We start from the raw sequence: 10,780 nt of genomic DNA on the forward strand, positions 1-10,780 counted from the left end.
TCAGTTCAGTTCAGTTCAGTTGCTCAGTCTTGTCCGACTCTTCATGACTCCATGGACTGCAACATGCCAGGCCTCCCTGTCCATCACCAGCTCCCAGAGCTTGCTCAAACTCATGTCCATTGAGTTAGTGATGACAGCCAACCACCTCATCCTCTGTCGTCCCCTTCTCCTCCAGCTTTCAATCTTTCCCAGCATCAGGGTCTTTTCCAATGAGTCAGCTCTTCACATCAGGTGGCCAAGGGAATGGAGTTTCAGCTTCAGCATCAGTCCTTCCAATGACTATTCAGGACTGATTTCCTTTAGGATGGACTGGTTGGATCTCCTTGCAGTCCAAGGGACTCTCAAGAGTCTTCTCCAACACCACAGTTCAAAAGCATCAATTCTCTGGTGCTCAGCTTTCTTTATAGTCCAACTTTCACATCCATATATGACTACTGGAAAAAGCATAGCTTTGACTAGATGGACCTTCGTTGGCAAAGTGATGTCTCTGCTTTTTAATATGCTGTCTAGGTTGGTCATAACTTTTCTTCCAAAGAGCAAGTGTCTTTTAATTTCATGGCTGCAGTCACCATCTGCAGTGATTTTGGAACCCCCCCAAAATAAAGTCTGTCAGTGTTTCCACTGTTTCCCCATCTATTTGCCATGAAGTGATGGGACCAGATGCCATGATCTTAGTTTTCTGAATGTTGAGTTTTAAGCCAACTTTTTCACTCTCCTCTTTCACTTTCATCAAGAGGCTCTTGAGTTCTTCTTTGCTTTCTGCCATAAGGGTGGTGTCATCTGCATATCTGAGGTTATTGATATTTCTCCTGGCAATCTTAATTCCAGCTTGTGCTTCATCTAGCCCAGCGTTTCTCATGATGTACTGGATTATTTCTAGGAAGCCATTTTCCTTATTTTCCTGGTAAGTCAGTGGATCCTTGAAAGCGCCCTTTGAAAATGTTTCATGAACCACCATAAGCCACATTATGGTCACCACAGCTAGGCTGAGTCTGCAAACAGCTGGTTCAGAAAGACTTAAAGGGCACATCCCAGCTCTATGGGTGTCAACCAAGTGACTGGGGTCTAATTTTAAGATAATGACACTGCTGCTTGCTGATTGCTCTTATGGTATCCGCGTCTCTTGGGTAACTGTTTCTCTGTGATTCATTTCATCTAAACCCATGTCTTCTCTCATCTAACCTGTGTCTGCTCTGAGAGTACTCCTGGATTCTCTCTTTAGGGTCTTTGAACCTAATATTTAGGTCTTCCCTGTAGCTCAAATGATAAAGAGTTTGCCTGCAATGCAGGAGACCTGGGTTCGATCCCTGGATGTTGGGAAGATCCCCTGGAGGAGGGAACGGTAATCCACTCCACTATTCTTGCCTGGAGAACCATGAATGGAGGAGACTGGTGGGCCATAAAGGGGTGGCAAAGAGTCAGACACGACTGAGCAACTAACACTAACCTAATGTTAATCAAGAGCATCCTGTCCTACACCCTAAAGGGAGTCAACGTGAATTCAATTTCCTGACCCTGACACACGGGCCTCAGGAAAATTTGAGAACTAAAAATTCTTCTGTTCTTAGAGGTGGGAGGTGAGCCGTTGTGGTCTATAGGAAAAATTATTGGGCTGGGCGTAAGCAGCTGTCTCCTACCTAAATCATTGTAGTTTTTTCCTTCTCTTAAAACCAACTTCCAGTTTTCCTGTAGATCTTATTTTAACAACCTCCATACTAGAGTGATGAGTGATGTTACCCATCCTGGTGATGTGTGGAGACAAGTTCCCATGGGCTGGTGTTATTTATCATGAACATCCGAAGTGAGCCTGGCTGACGTCACCTGCATTGATCTAACCAGCTGTGTCCTCCCATTGACACAGGTTGTTTGGCCTCTAAATCCACTGTGATAAAACCACTAGCCCAGGTCAACAAGGTGAATTTTAAAATGTTGTGTAACAGCCCACGTGGTTTGTCTCCAGTCAAGGTTGGACCCACTGGGGTTCAGACCATGCTTTCTTGTCAAGGTGTCCTTGCCTGTGAGGTAGGTCCAGGCAGTTACCAACCCAAAGGGAACATTATCTTCCGTGTAGCCAACGCTTTTCACCTTCTGCTTGAACAGCCCTGTCTTCAGTTGCTGTTATATGTCCAGCCTGGGTGCAGTGTGGGAGGAATCCTTTTAGACAACAGTAATAGTTTGCATGAAGTGCATAAAATAAAGAATCTGTTCCTTTTGTTAAAAATGCAACATTTTTTTCCTGTATAATTGTCATTTTACAGTGGTTTTTAGTTGTAGTCCTTGAACCAGGAGGACAGTTTGTAGGTCAGTCTTGCTTACATAGTTTTAATTTAAAAATCCTCCCCTCATCACTGTTTCCTCCTCTCCCAATAAACACACAGAAATAGGGCTAGGGCATTCATTTTACAGAGAGTTGTGGGTAAAAAATTCTGTCGTGTCAGTAGCTCAGTTGTGTCTGTTTGCAACCCCATGGACTGTAGCCCACCAGGCTCCTCTTGCCAATGGGATTCGCCTGGCAAATATAGGAAGGGGATTGGAATTTCTTTCTCCAGAGGATCTTCCTGACCCAGGGATCAAACCTGGGTCTCCCGCCACTGCAGGCAAGATTCTTTACCATCTCAACCATCAGGGAAGCCCAACATTTTGTCACAGATTAAAGCTTTTTAAAATTGCTTTATTGTGCTGGGTTTTTTGTTTTTTGTTTTTTCCATAAAATGAATGACGAAAATAGTGTTTCAACCTTTGGAACTATAAATTCATATACTTAGTCTTTCTGTTTGAATTTAAGCCGGTTTGAATCTAGCAGGAGGAGAAAGTTGCAGACTGGTTCCTCTGTCTACTAGCGGGGCCCTCATCACTCAGGTCCCACAGCTCATACCTGAGACTCCTCCTGGACGACCCCACCCAGACTCCTTACGTCCAAACACTGAGTCCTATTGATGTGTCCCGTCCATTCACCCAGACAGTTTGCCTTCTGGGTTTGTTGTCCTGAAGCCCCTTCTCCTCCTTCCTTCTCTCTCATGCTCCCCTCCTGCCTTATCTCACACTCCTGTCTCCAATGTTGACCCTATTCTGGGCACTGCCTGTTCTTTCAGCACTTGTTATCAAAAGCATAGATGATGTTTGTGGAAATGGTGCCAGGCAGGAGACCAAAGTTTTAATAAAGTTCCTTCACCCCCAGCTTTGGTTTGCTCTGTGGCCTTGAAAAAGCAAACACCTTACTAGATAAGATGCTTTTGTATTCATTGGCCATTTCCATAACTTAGCCACAGGTCTGGGCCTTCCCAAGATGCTCTAGTGGTAAAGAAGCTGCCTACCAATGGAGGAGACATTAAAGATGCAGGTTCAATCCCTGGGTCGGGGAAGATGCGCCGGAGGAGGAAATGACAACTCAGTCTGGTGTTCTTGCCTGGAGAATCCCAAGGATGGAGGAGTGGGCTACATACAGTCCGCGGGGTTGCAAAGAGTTCAAACACCACTGAAGGGACTTAGAATGCCTACGCAGTGTAGGTCTAACTGTTGACTGAAGTTGGCTGATCTAAACCGAACTTGGCTGGATTTGTGCATCTGTAGGCCAGCTCATCCAGGCCAGGCTCAGCTGCAGCATCTCTCCTCCTCCTGTCTTTGTCCTCCTCCGGAGGATGGTCAGGAATCAAGTTTTCAGGATTGATCTCTATTGTCTCACTTGTCGAATCCCTGACCTGGATGACAATGTCTCATCTTCCACCTCTGCCCACCCCCCAAAGTTGCTCTCTCTGTGTCCCCCTCCTAATCTAACTTTCCGACCGTAGAAAATGTTACTTTTATAAATGAAAACCTCACCCTTAGTTTCTCCTTACCATCAGGCTCAAGGTTCCTGTCCTTCCATAAATCTGTTTGCATCTCCTCACTCACCTCCCAGCCATCCAGGGCTTTTTTTTTTTTTTAGCTCCTTGCCAGTATGTGTTTTCCCCGGATCCCAGGGCTTTGCATATGCTCCTGCCTGTAGAGCTCGTCTCCCTATCCCTCATTCAGCCGCCTCCCCATCATATTTCTTCAAGTTCAGTAATACCCTTTCTTCAGGGGAGGCTTCACTGACCTTTCCCCTTGAAAGGTTGCTGCTGCGAGCCATGTGTTCCGCTGGGATTCGTGACCTCCACAAGAGAGGAGTTAGATCTGGGGTCAGAGGTGAGGCTGACATAGGCATCCAAAGGGGAAAGAAAGCGTGTCCACTTGCTAGTTTTTAGCAAGGCATTTTATGTTTGTTGGTGAGCTGCTATTCTGATGAGAGAGACCGCAAAGCTGAGGGAATTTCACCTGGCCCTTCTCCCACAAAATGCATTTTTGAGCTAGGGTGGCACAAGATGTCCCCCAGCCGTAAACAATTGACATGAATACTGGTTTGTTGAGCCATTATCAGACCAAGGTTTGAGAAAAGAAAAAAGTTTAGTCTTAGGCAGAACCAGTTTCATCAACAGAGAAGGAAATAAAACGTCCGCCACTTGCTATTTATTTCCTCCTGCCACCTGGGGACCTCTGGCCTTCCTGCCCGTTACCCTCTCACCATCAGCTCCCAGAGCACCTCTGTAATTCACGCTCTTCACATTCATCAGGCTTCCTAGGCGGCTCAGCAGTGAAAAGTCTGTCTGCCCCTGCAGGAGAGGTGGGTTTCAATCCTCTGGAGAAGGGAAGGCCATCCACTCCGTATTCTTGCCTGGAGAACCCATGGACAGAGGGGTGTGGCAGGCTACAGTCTGTGGGGTTGCAAGAGAGTCGGCGTCACTCAGCAACTGAACAACAACATTTATCAGATTATCAGTTCCTATTTGATTTCTCTGCTGGACTGAACACTTCATGAAAGCAGGGTTGGTGTCGGGCTCATGGTTCTTTCCTAGTACCAAGTGCTAAGTTGGTTTCCAGTCACTATTGAATGGATGATTGAAAGGTGGTAGAAGGGGCCTGGCTCTGTGATAATCCCAAGATGCCGATACTTCCTCAGGATTTGGAGAAGGTCTGGACTGCAAGGAGATCCAACCAGTCCATCCTAAAGGAAATCAGTCCTGAGTGTTCCTTGGAAGGACTAATGCTGAAGCTGAAACTCCAATACTTTGGCCACCTGATGCGAAGAATTGACTCGTTGGAAAAGACCCTGATGCTGGGAAAGGTTGGAAGCAGGAGGAGAAGGGAGTGACAGACGACAAGAAGGGTTGGATAGCATCACTGACTTGATGGACATGAGTTTGAGCAAGCTCTGGGAGATGGTGAAGGACAGAGAAGCCTGGTGTGCTGCAGTCCATGGTCATAGAGTTGGACCTGACTTAGCAACTGAACAACAATCTCTAATGTTCATCAGCTCTGACTGATGTGTTTAGTTAGCCTGTAATGATGTTCATGTGGGCTTTCCAGGTGGCTCAGTGGTAAAGATCTGCCTGTCAATGCAGGAGACATGGTTCATTCCTGGGTGGGGAAGATCCCCTAGTAGGAGGAAATGGCAACCTATTCCAGGATTCTTGCCTGGAAAATCCCATAGGCAGAAGAGGAGCCCAGGGGCTACAGTCGTATGGGGTTGCAGGAAGTCAGACATAACTATTGCTCGAAGTTTTAAGGAATTTGAGACAGGATTATAGAATATATTAAGAAACCACAAAAAGTGCTTGATGGACTGGGCTTTACACATCCACTTTAAAGAAAATTTATCTCTGAGAAAATAGAAGCTTTTAAGTTATACATAAATGATTGAGGAATATAAGGTAGAAATGAAATATGAACCTGGATATGGTTATGCAGAATCAGGAGGTTCTAAAGAAAGCTTTTTATATACTATTATCAAATAGCAGTGGAAAACCACCCCTCACACAGGACACAGTGACACCTCAAAGTCATACTATCATTTAATAGAAGCTAAATATGAAACTGTGTGTAAATAAATGTGTATGTGAGAATGTTTTTTAAAAAGTTGGAGGAATAATGAACCACATAACGTGATGGGTGTGAAAGAAAAACTTTCCTTTCACTCTAAATTATCCAGTTTTTTGCGTACTTTTAATGCAGCATGAACTTGATCAGGAGTGTATGTTGTTTGTATTTAAAAAATCACTTTCCATATAGATGGCACAGAACCAGCTCATCATAAAGACTAAACAGTATATTTCAGAGTCAAACAAATGGTAAGTTATGTGGGAGAGAAGAGCAGATCTCCATTTAAGGATTAAAGACAAACACACATGCCCCACAAATGATGAAACCCTATCTGCACACTGTAGTCTACTCCAGTCACTAGATCATTCCTTGAGCGCTCTCTGGGTTTAAGCCAGTTTGGAAATCAATCTGTCCAAAGCAAGTCATAATTTATGCCAAACTCATAGAAAAGACATGTTTTAACCAACTTGGCTGACAGTATTCTCTCAGGAGAAGAAAATGTGCATTTTATTCTCAAAAATCGGTATGGGCCTGTTCTATCATGGATGTTCCATGAAAAACAAAACACTAAAACCATATAAAAAAAATGAAACAGTTTTTGCATACCTGAAAGCTTCCACTATTTCAGAGCTTCCTCTTTTTCTGTCACTGTTCAACACGCTGCAAAATAAATACAGTCAAGTCCGCAGTAGGAGCTGGTGCTCAGGGTGCTTCGGGCTTCGGACATTACTAGGAGTTGAAGTGGCAAAGAGCATTTTTGCTCCAGAACCCTGAAGGCATTTTGGCATTGGGTAATCGGGGTCTAATGGACAGCACGTTAACCTGATACTGTCTTACAATTTTAAATAATTTTCAGTGTCTTATTCTGTAACCAGAGATTGAAGAATGCCAGGGAGAGAGCATAAAATACAAGTACATAACTCATTATAGACAGACTATAACTCGGAAGATAATTAGATGTGAAGACAATTAGAATCTAACTTGCCATAATACCCTGGTTCCTCTGGCTGTCAGTCAATGAGGCCGACTACATTCCCTGGGCATTTTCTACAGGTGGGGCAGTAGATGGCACCTTCAGCCTGTTTGAAAAACAGTTCACTGGCTGGCTGGCTGGTCTGCTTGCTTTTTTAACCAGACACGACTTAGTGACTAAACAGCCAACAGCAGCAAACCATACTTGGGCAGAAGACGAAATTGCTGCTATTTAGTTGTGTCTAAATAGACTGTAGCCCACCAGGCTCCTCTCTGTACCCGGGATTCTCCAGGCAAGAACACTGGAGTGGGTTGCCATCTCCTCCTTCAGGGGATCTTCCCAAATCCAGGGACTGAGCCAGTGTCTCCTGCATTGGCAGGCGGACTCTACCACTAAGCCACCAAGGAAGCCCTAGAAAACGAAATAGTTTGGTGCATAAGTTCATGAAGCGAGGCCATTGTCATCAGAGAGTCATTTTAGAAGAGCACAAAGCCATTTAACTCGGGCTGTATAAAGAAGCATTTACAAATAACAACAGAAAGAGACTTTGCCTCTCTGTAGATTCAAATTATTCAGTAATAAAATACTTTTGGGCTTCCCAGGTAGCTCAGGAGATGCAAGAGATGCAAGTTTGATCCCTGGGTGGGAAAGATCCCCTGGAGGAGGAAATGGCAACCCACTCCAGTATTCTTACCTGGAAAATTCCATGGATAGAGGAGCCTGGCCTACAGAGTCCATGGGTTGCAAAGAGCTGGACACTCAGCAATTGAGCACATAAAATGCTTTTAGGGTTTTACAGAAGTCTGCCTGGGACTAGCCTTAAAGCAATTTGTCCAGTGACCCTGGCTGGACACACAGATTTTGTAAAGTTGGGTTTGATTGCCTGGAAACTACTTTACCTAGCTTCGTGTCTGACTCTTTGCAGCCTCATGGACTGCAGCACACCGGACTCCTCCGCCGTCCACTGTCTCCCGGAGTTACTCATGTCCACTGAGTCAGTGATGCTATCGAACCACGCCATCCTTTGCCACCTGTTTCTCCCCCTGGGCTCAATCTTTCTCAGCATCAGGGTCTTTTCCAATGATTCGGCTCTTAACATCAGGTGGCCAAAGTATCAAAGCTTCAGCTTGAACAATGGACCTTGCAATATATAGTCCAGGTTAATTTCCTCTAGGATTGACTAGTTGGATCTCCTTGCAGTCCAAGGGACTCTCCAGAATCTTCTTGGGCACTCAGTCTTCTTTATGGTCCAACTCTCACATCCATACATGACTACTGGAAAAACCATAGCTTTGACTAGATGGACCTTTGTGGGCAAAGTGATGTCTCTGCTTTTTAATACATTGTGTAGATTTGTCATAGCTTTCCTTCCAAGGAACAAAAGGCATCTTTTAAGACAAATTACTGGATCTTAAAATGTTCCCGTAGAGTGCAGGTCAAATTCTCCTGATTCTAGATACTTGATGCTGGATACTTGATGGGATCTTTTTTATTTTATATTATTTTATTTTTTTTTATTAGTTGGAGGCTAATTACTTCACAACATTTCAGTGGGTTTTGTCATACATTGACATTTAAACCTTTTCAGCCATCAGACTCTCTTGATTCTGAAGGCCGTTTGCTAACCGCTTTGGGCATGAGGAAATCCTGCCACCCTGTGGCCACACCCTAAAACAGCAACCATAAAGCTTTTTGCTCATCAGTACTTCATATTCTGAAAAATCGTTGAGCTCTAAATGATACTACCTGAAGAATTAGACATAGGAAAATCAAAATGACAAAATGATATATATCACCATAGAGAAGCCAAAAACATCACTCTCAAAAAATTTACGAACATACTAGTAAGAAATGCTAGTAAGGTGAAGGAAAAAGACACTTCAGGGGCTGGTTATTGTTAAACAGTTTCCCACTCATGAGAGGATATGTAGAGGAAACCAGATTTTCAAAAACGTACGCACCCAAGCATGCACTACGGCCGTGCATAAACAATAGCCAAGACGTGGACCAAGTAAGCACAGTGTACTTGGACTGATGAATGGATGAAGAGAAAGTTATATGTGTATACAGCAAAATATGACTGACTAAAAAAATGAAGTCATGCCATTTGCAGGGACTTGAATAAATGAAGGAAAAAGTGAAAGTGTTAGCTGCTTAGCCAACCCTTTGAGACCCCATGGACTGTAGCCCACTGGGCTTCTCTGTCCATGGGATTCTCCTGGTGAGTATACTGGAGTGGGTTGCCATTTCCTTCTCCAGGGGATCCTCCTGACCCAGAGGCTGAACCCAGGTCTCCTGCATTGCAGGCGAATTCTTTGCCATCTGAGCCGCCAGGAAAATGTAAAGTCAGTCAGACTGAGAGAAAATATTGTGCGATGTCATGTACAGGTGGGAAAGAGGTATTCATTATTTGAAGCTTATTTTCATGTGAAATAAATACACAGTCTAAGGCAACAGACTTTTGGTCACCAAAGGTAGGTGGTGGAGAGAAAGGGGGGTAGATTAGGAAGAAGAAATTAACTCATACCCACAAATACATAAAAAATAATCAATATGGACCTACTTTGGAAAGGGGTGTACTAAACATTCTATTTTTTCACCTACATATGAAAAAACTCCAAGCATCAATAAAAATATAAATAAAACTGAATAAGATTTGGCTACCTACAAAAAAAACCCAACTTTATAAGTCTTTTATTTTAATAAAAAACACTATGACAAAACCCACTGGAAAAAAAAAATAATAATAATAAAAATTAAAAAAAAAAAAAAACACACATTACTTTGGAGGAAAAAAGTATGAAAGCGTTGGGTGGCTTCTGCTCACACAGTTCACTCTAGTTTACAACCAGTAGCACCACCTCAAGCCCCAACCACCAGAGCAACAAGAGAGAGTGTGGAGACCTTCTGTTGCCCTGGGCCCATCCCCGAAAAAGCAACAGCAAAACCATTGTTCACGGTGATGTCATATTCCAAGGACCGCTAGGCTCTAAATGATACCTGTGCCTCAACAAATTTTAAGGGAAATAAATTGGAAATCATGAAAAACTGGGCTGACAATCCAAAAGAAAATTTCTAAAGTAATTCAACTCATACTGTTTTTAAAAAAAGAGTCCATGAAAAGTTGTAAACTTTGTGAATTATGACAGATATGCAAGTCACACCTTCCATGAAGCATGACTTGGTACCACTGTGAAAGGCCGTCATGAAAAACCTACAGAGAATAAATGTCCGCAAAGGAATCCTGTGATGGTGTCTGTGACATGGAAAAGGTGAAGGCCACTGGAGAGAAGTGTGGAACTGCCTTCAAGTGATAAAAACAGACTTACGTAAAAATCCTGCAGAACCACACTGAAGAGTGTTTGAGGAGAAAGCAGGACTTGGAAAAGGCACATGCAGCCAAGTGTGAATTCACAATATCCAGCCAACGGAGGCACACAAAATACTCTTGGAGCGGTGAATGGATAAAGAAGACGTGACACATGTAATGTAATACGAATCAGCCCCCTAGAAAGAATGAAATAATGACATTTTCAGGAACACAGACAAAACTCGGGTAATCAAAGTGAGGTCAGAATCAGAAAAAGACAAATGTCATATTACATAGTTAGAACCTAAAAACGCACACCAGTGAACTAACTGAGAAAACAAAACCAGGTTCAGAGACTTAAAAAACAAGCTCATGCTTTCTAAAGGAGGAAGAATTGGGCAAGGTATAAAGTCAAAACCGTATATGTAACAAATATGACCATTCCATATAAAATCAATACTCAACAAGGACCTATCAATAGAGTTCTATGGACAATTTATAATAACCAATATGAGGAAAAGTCTGAATGTGAATAGATACATGTATATTTAAAATCAAAGAATACATTTTGAAAATCTATAACTCACAGCACCTTACATTGT

The sequence above is a fragment of the Dama dama genome, chromosome 32 (assembly GCF_033118175.1).
Source record: "Dama dama isolate Ldn47 chromosome 32, ASM3311817v1, whole genome shotgun sequence".
Classification (NCBI taxonomy): domain Eukaryota; kingdom Metazoa; phylum Chordata; class Mammalia; order Artiodactyla; family Cervidae; genus Dama; species Dama dama.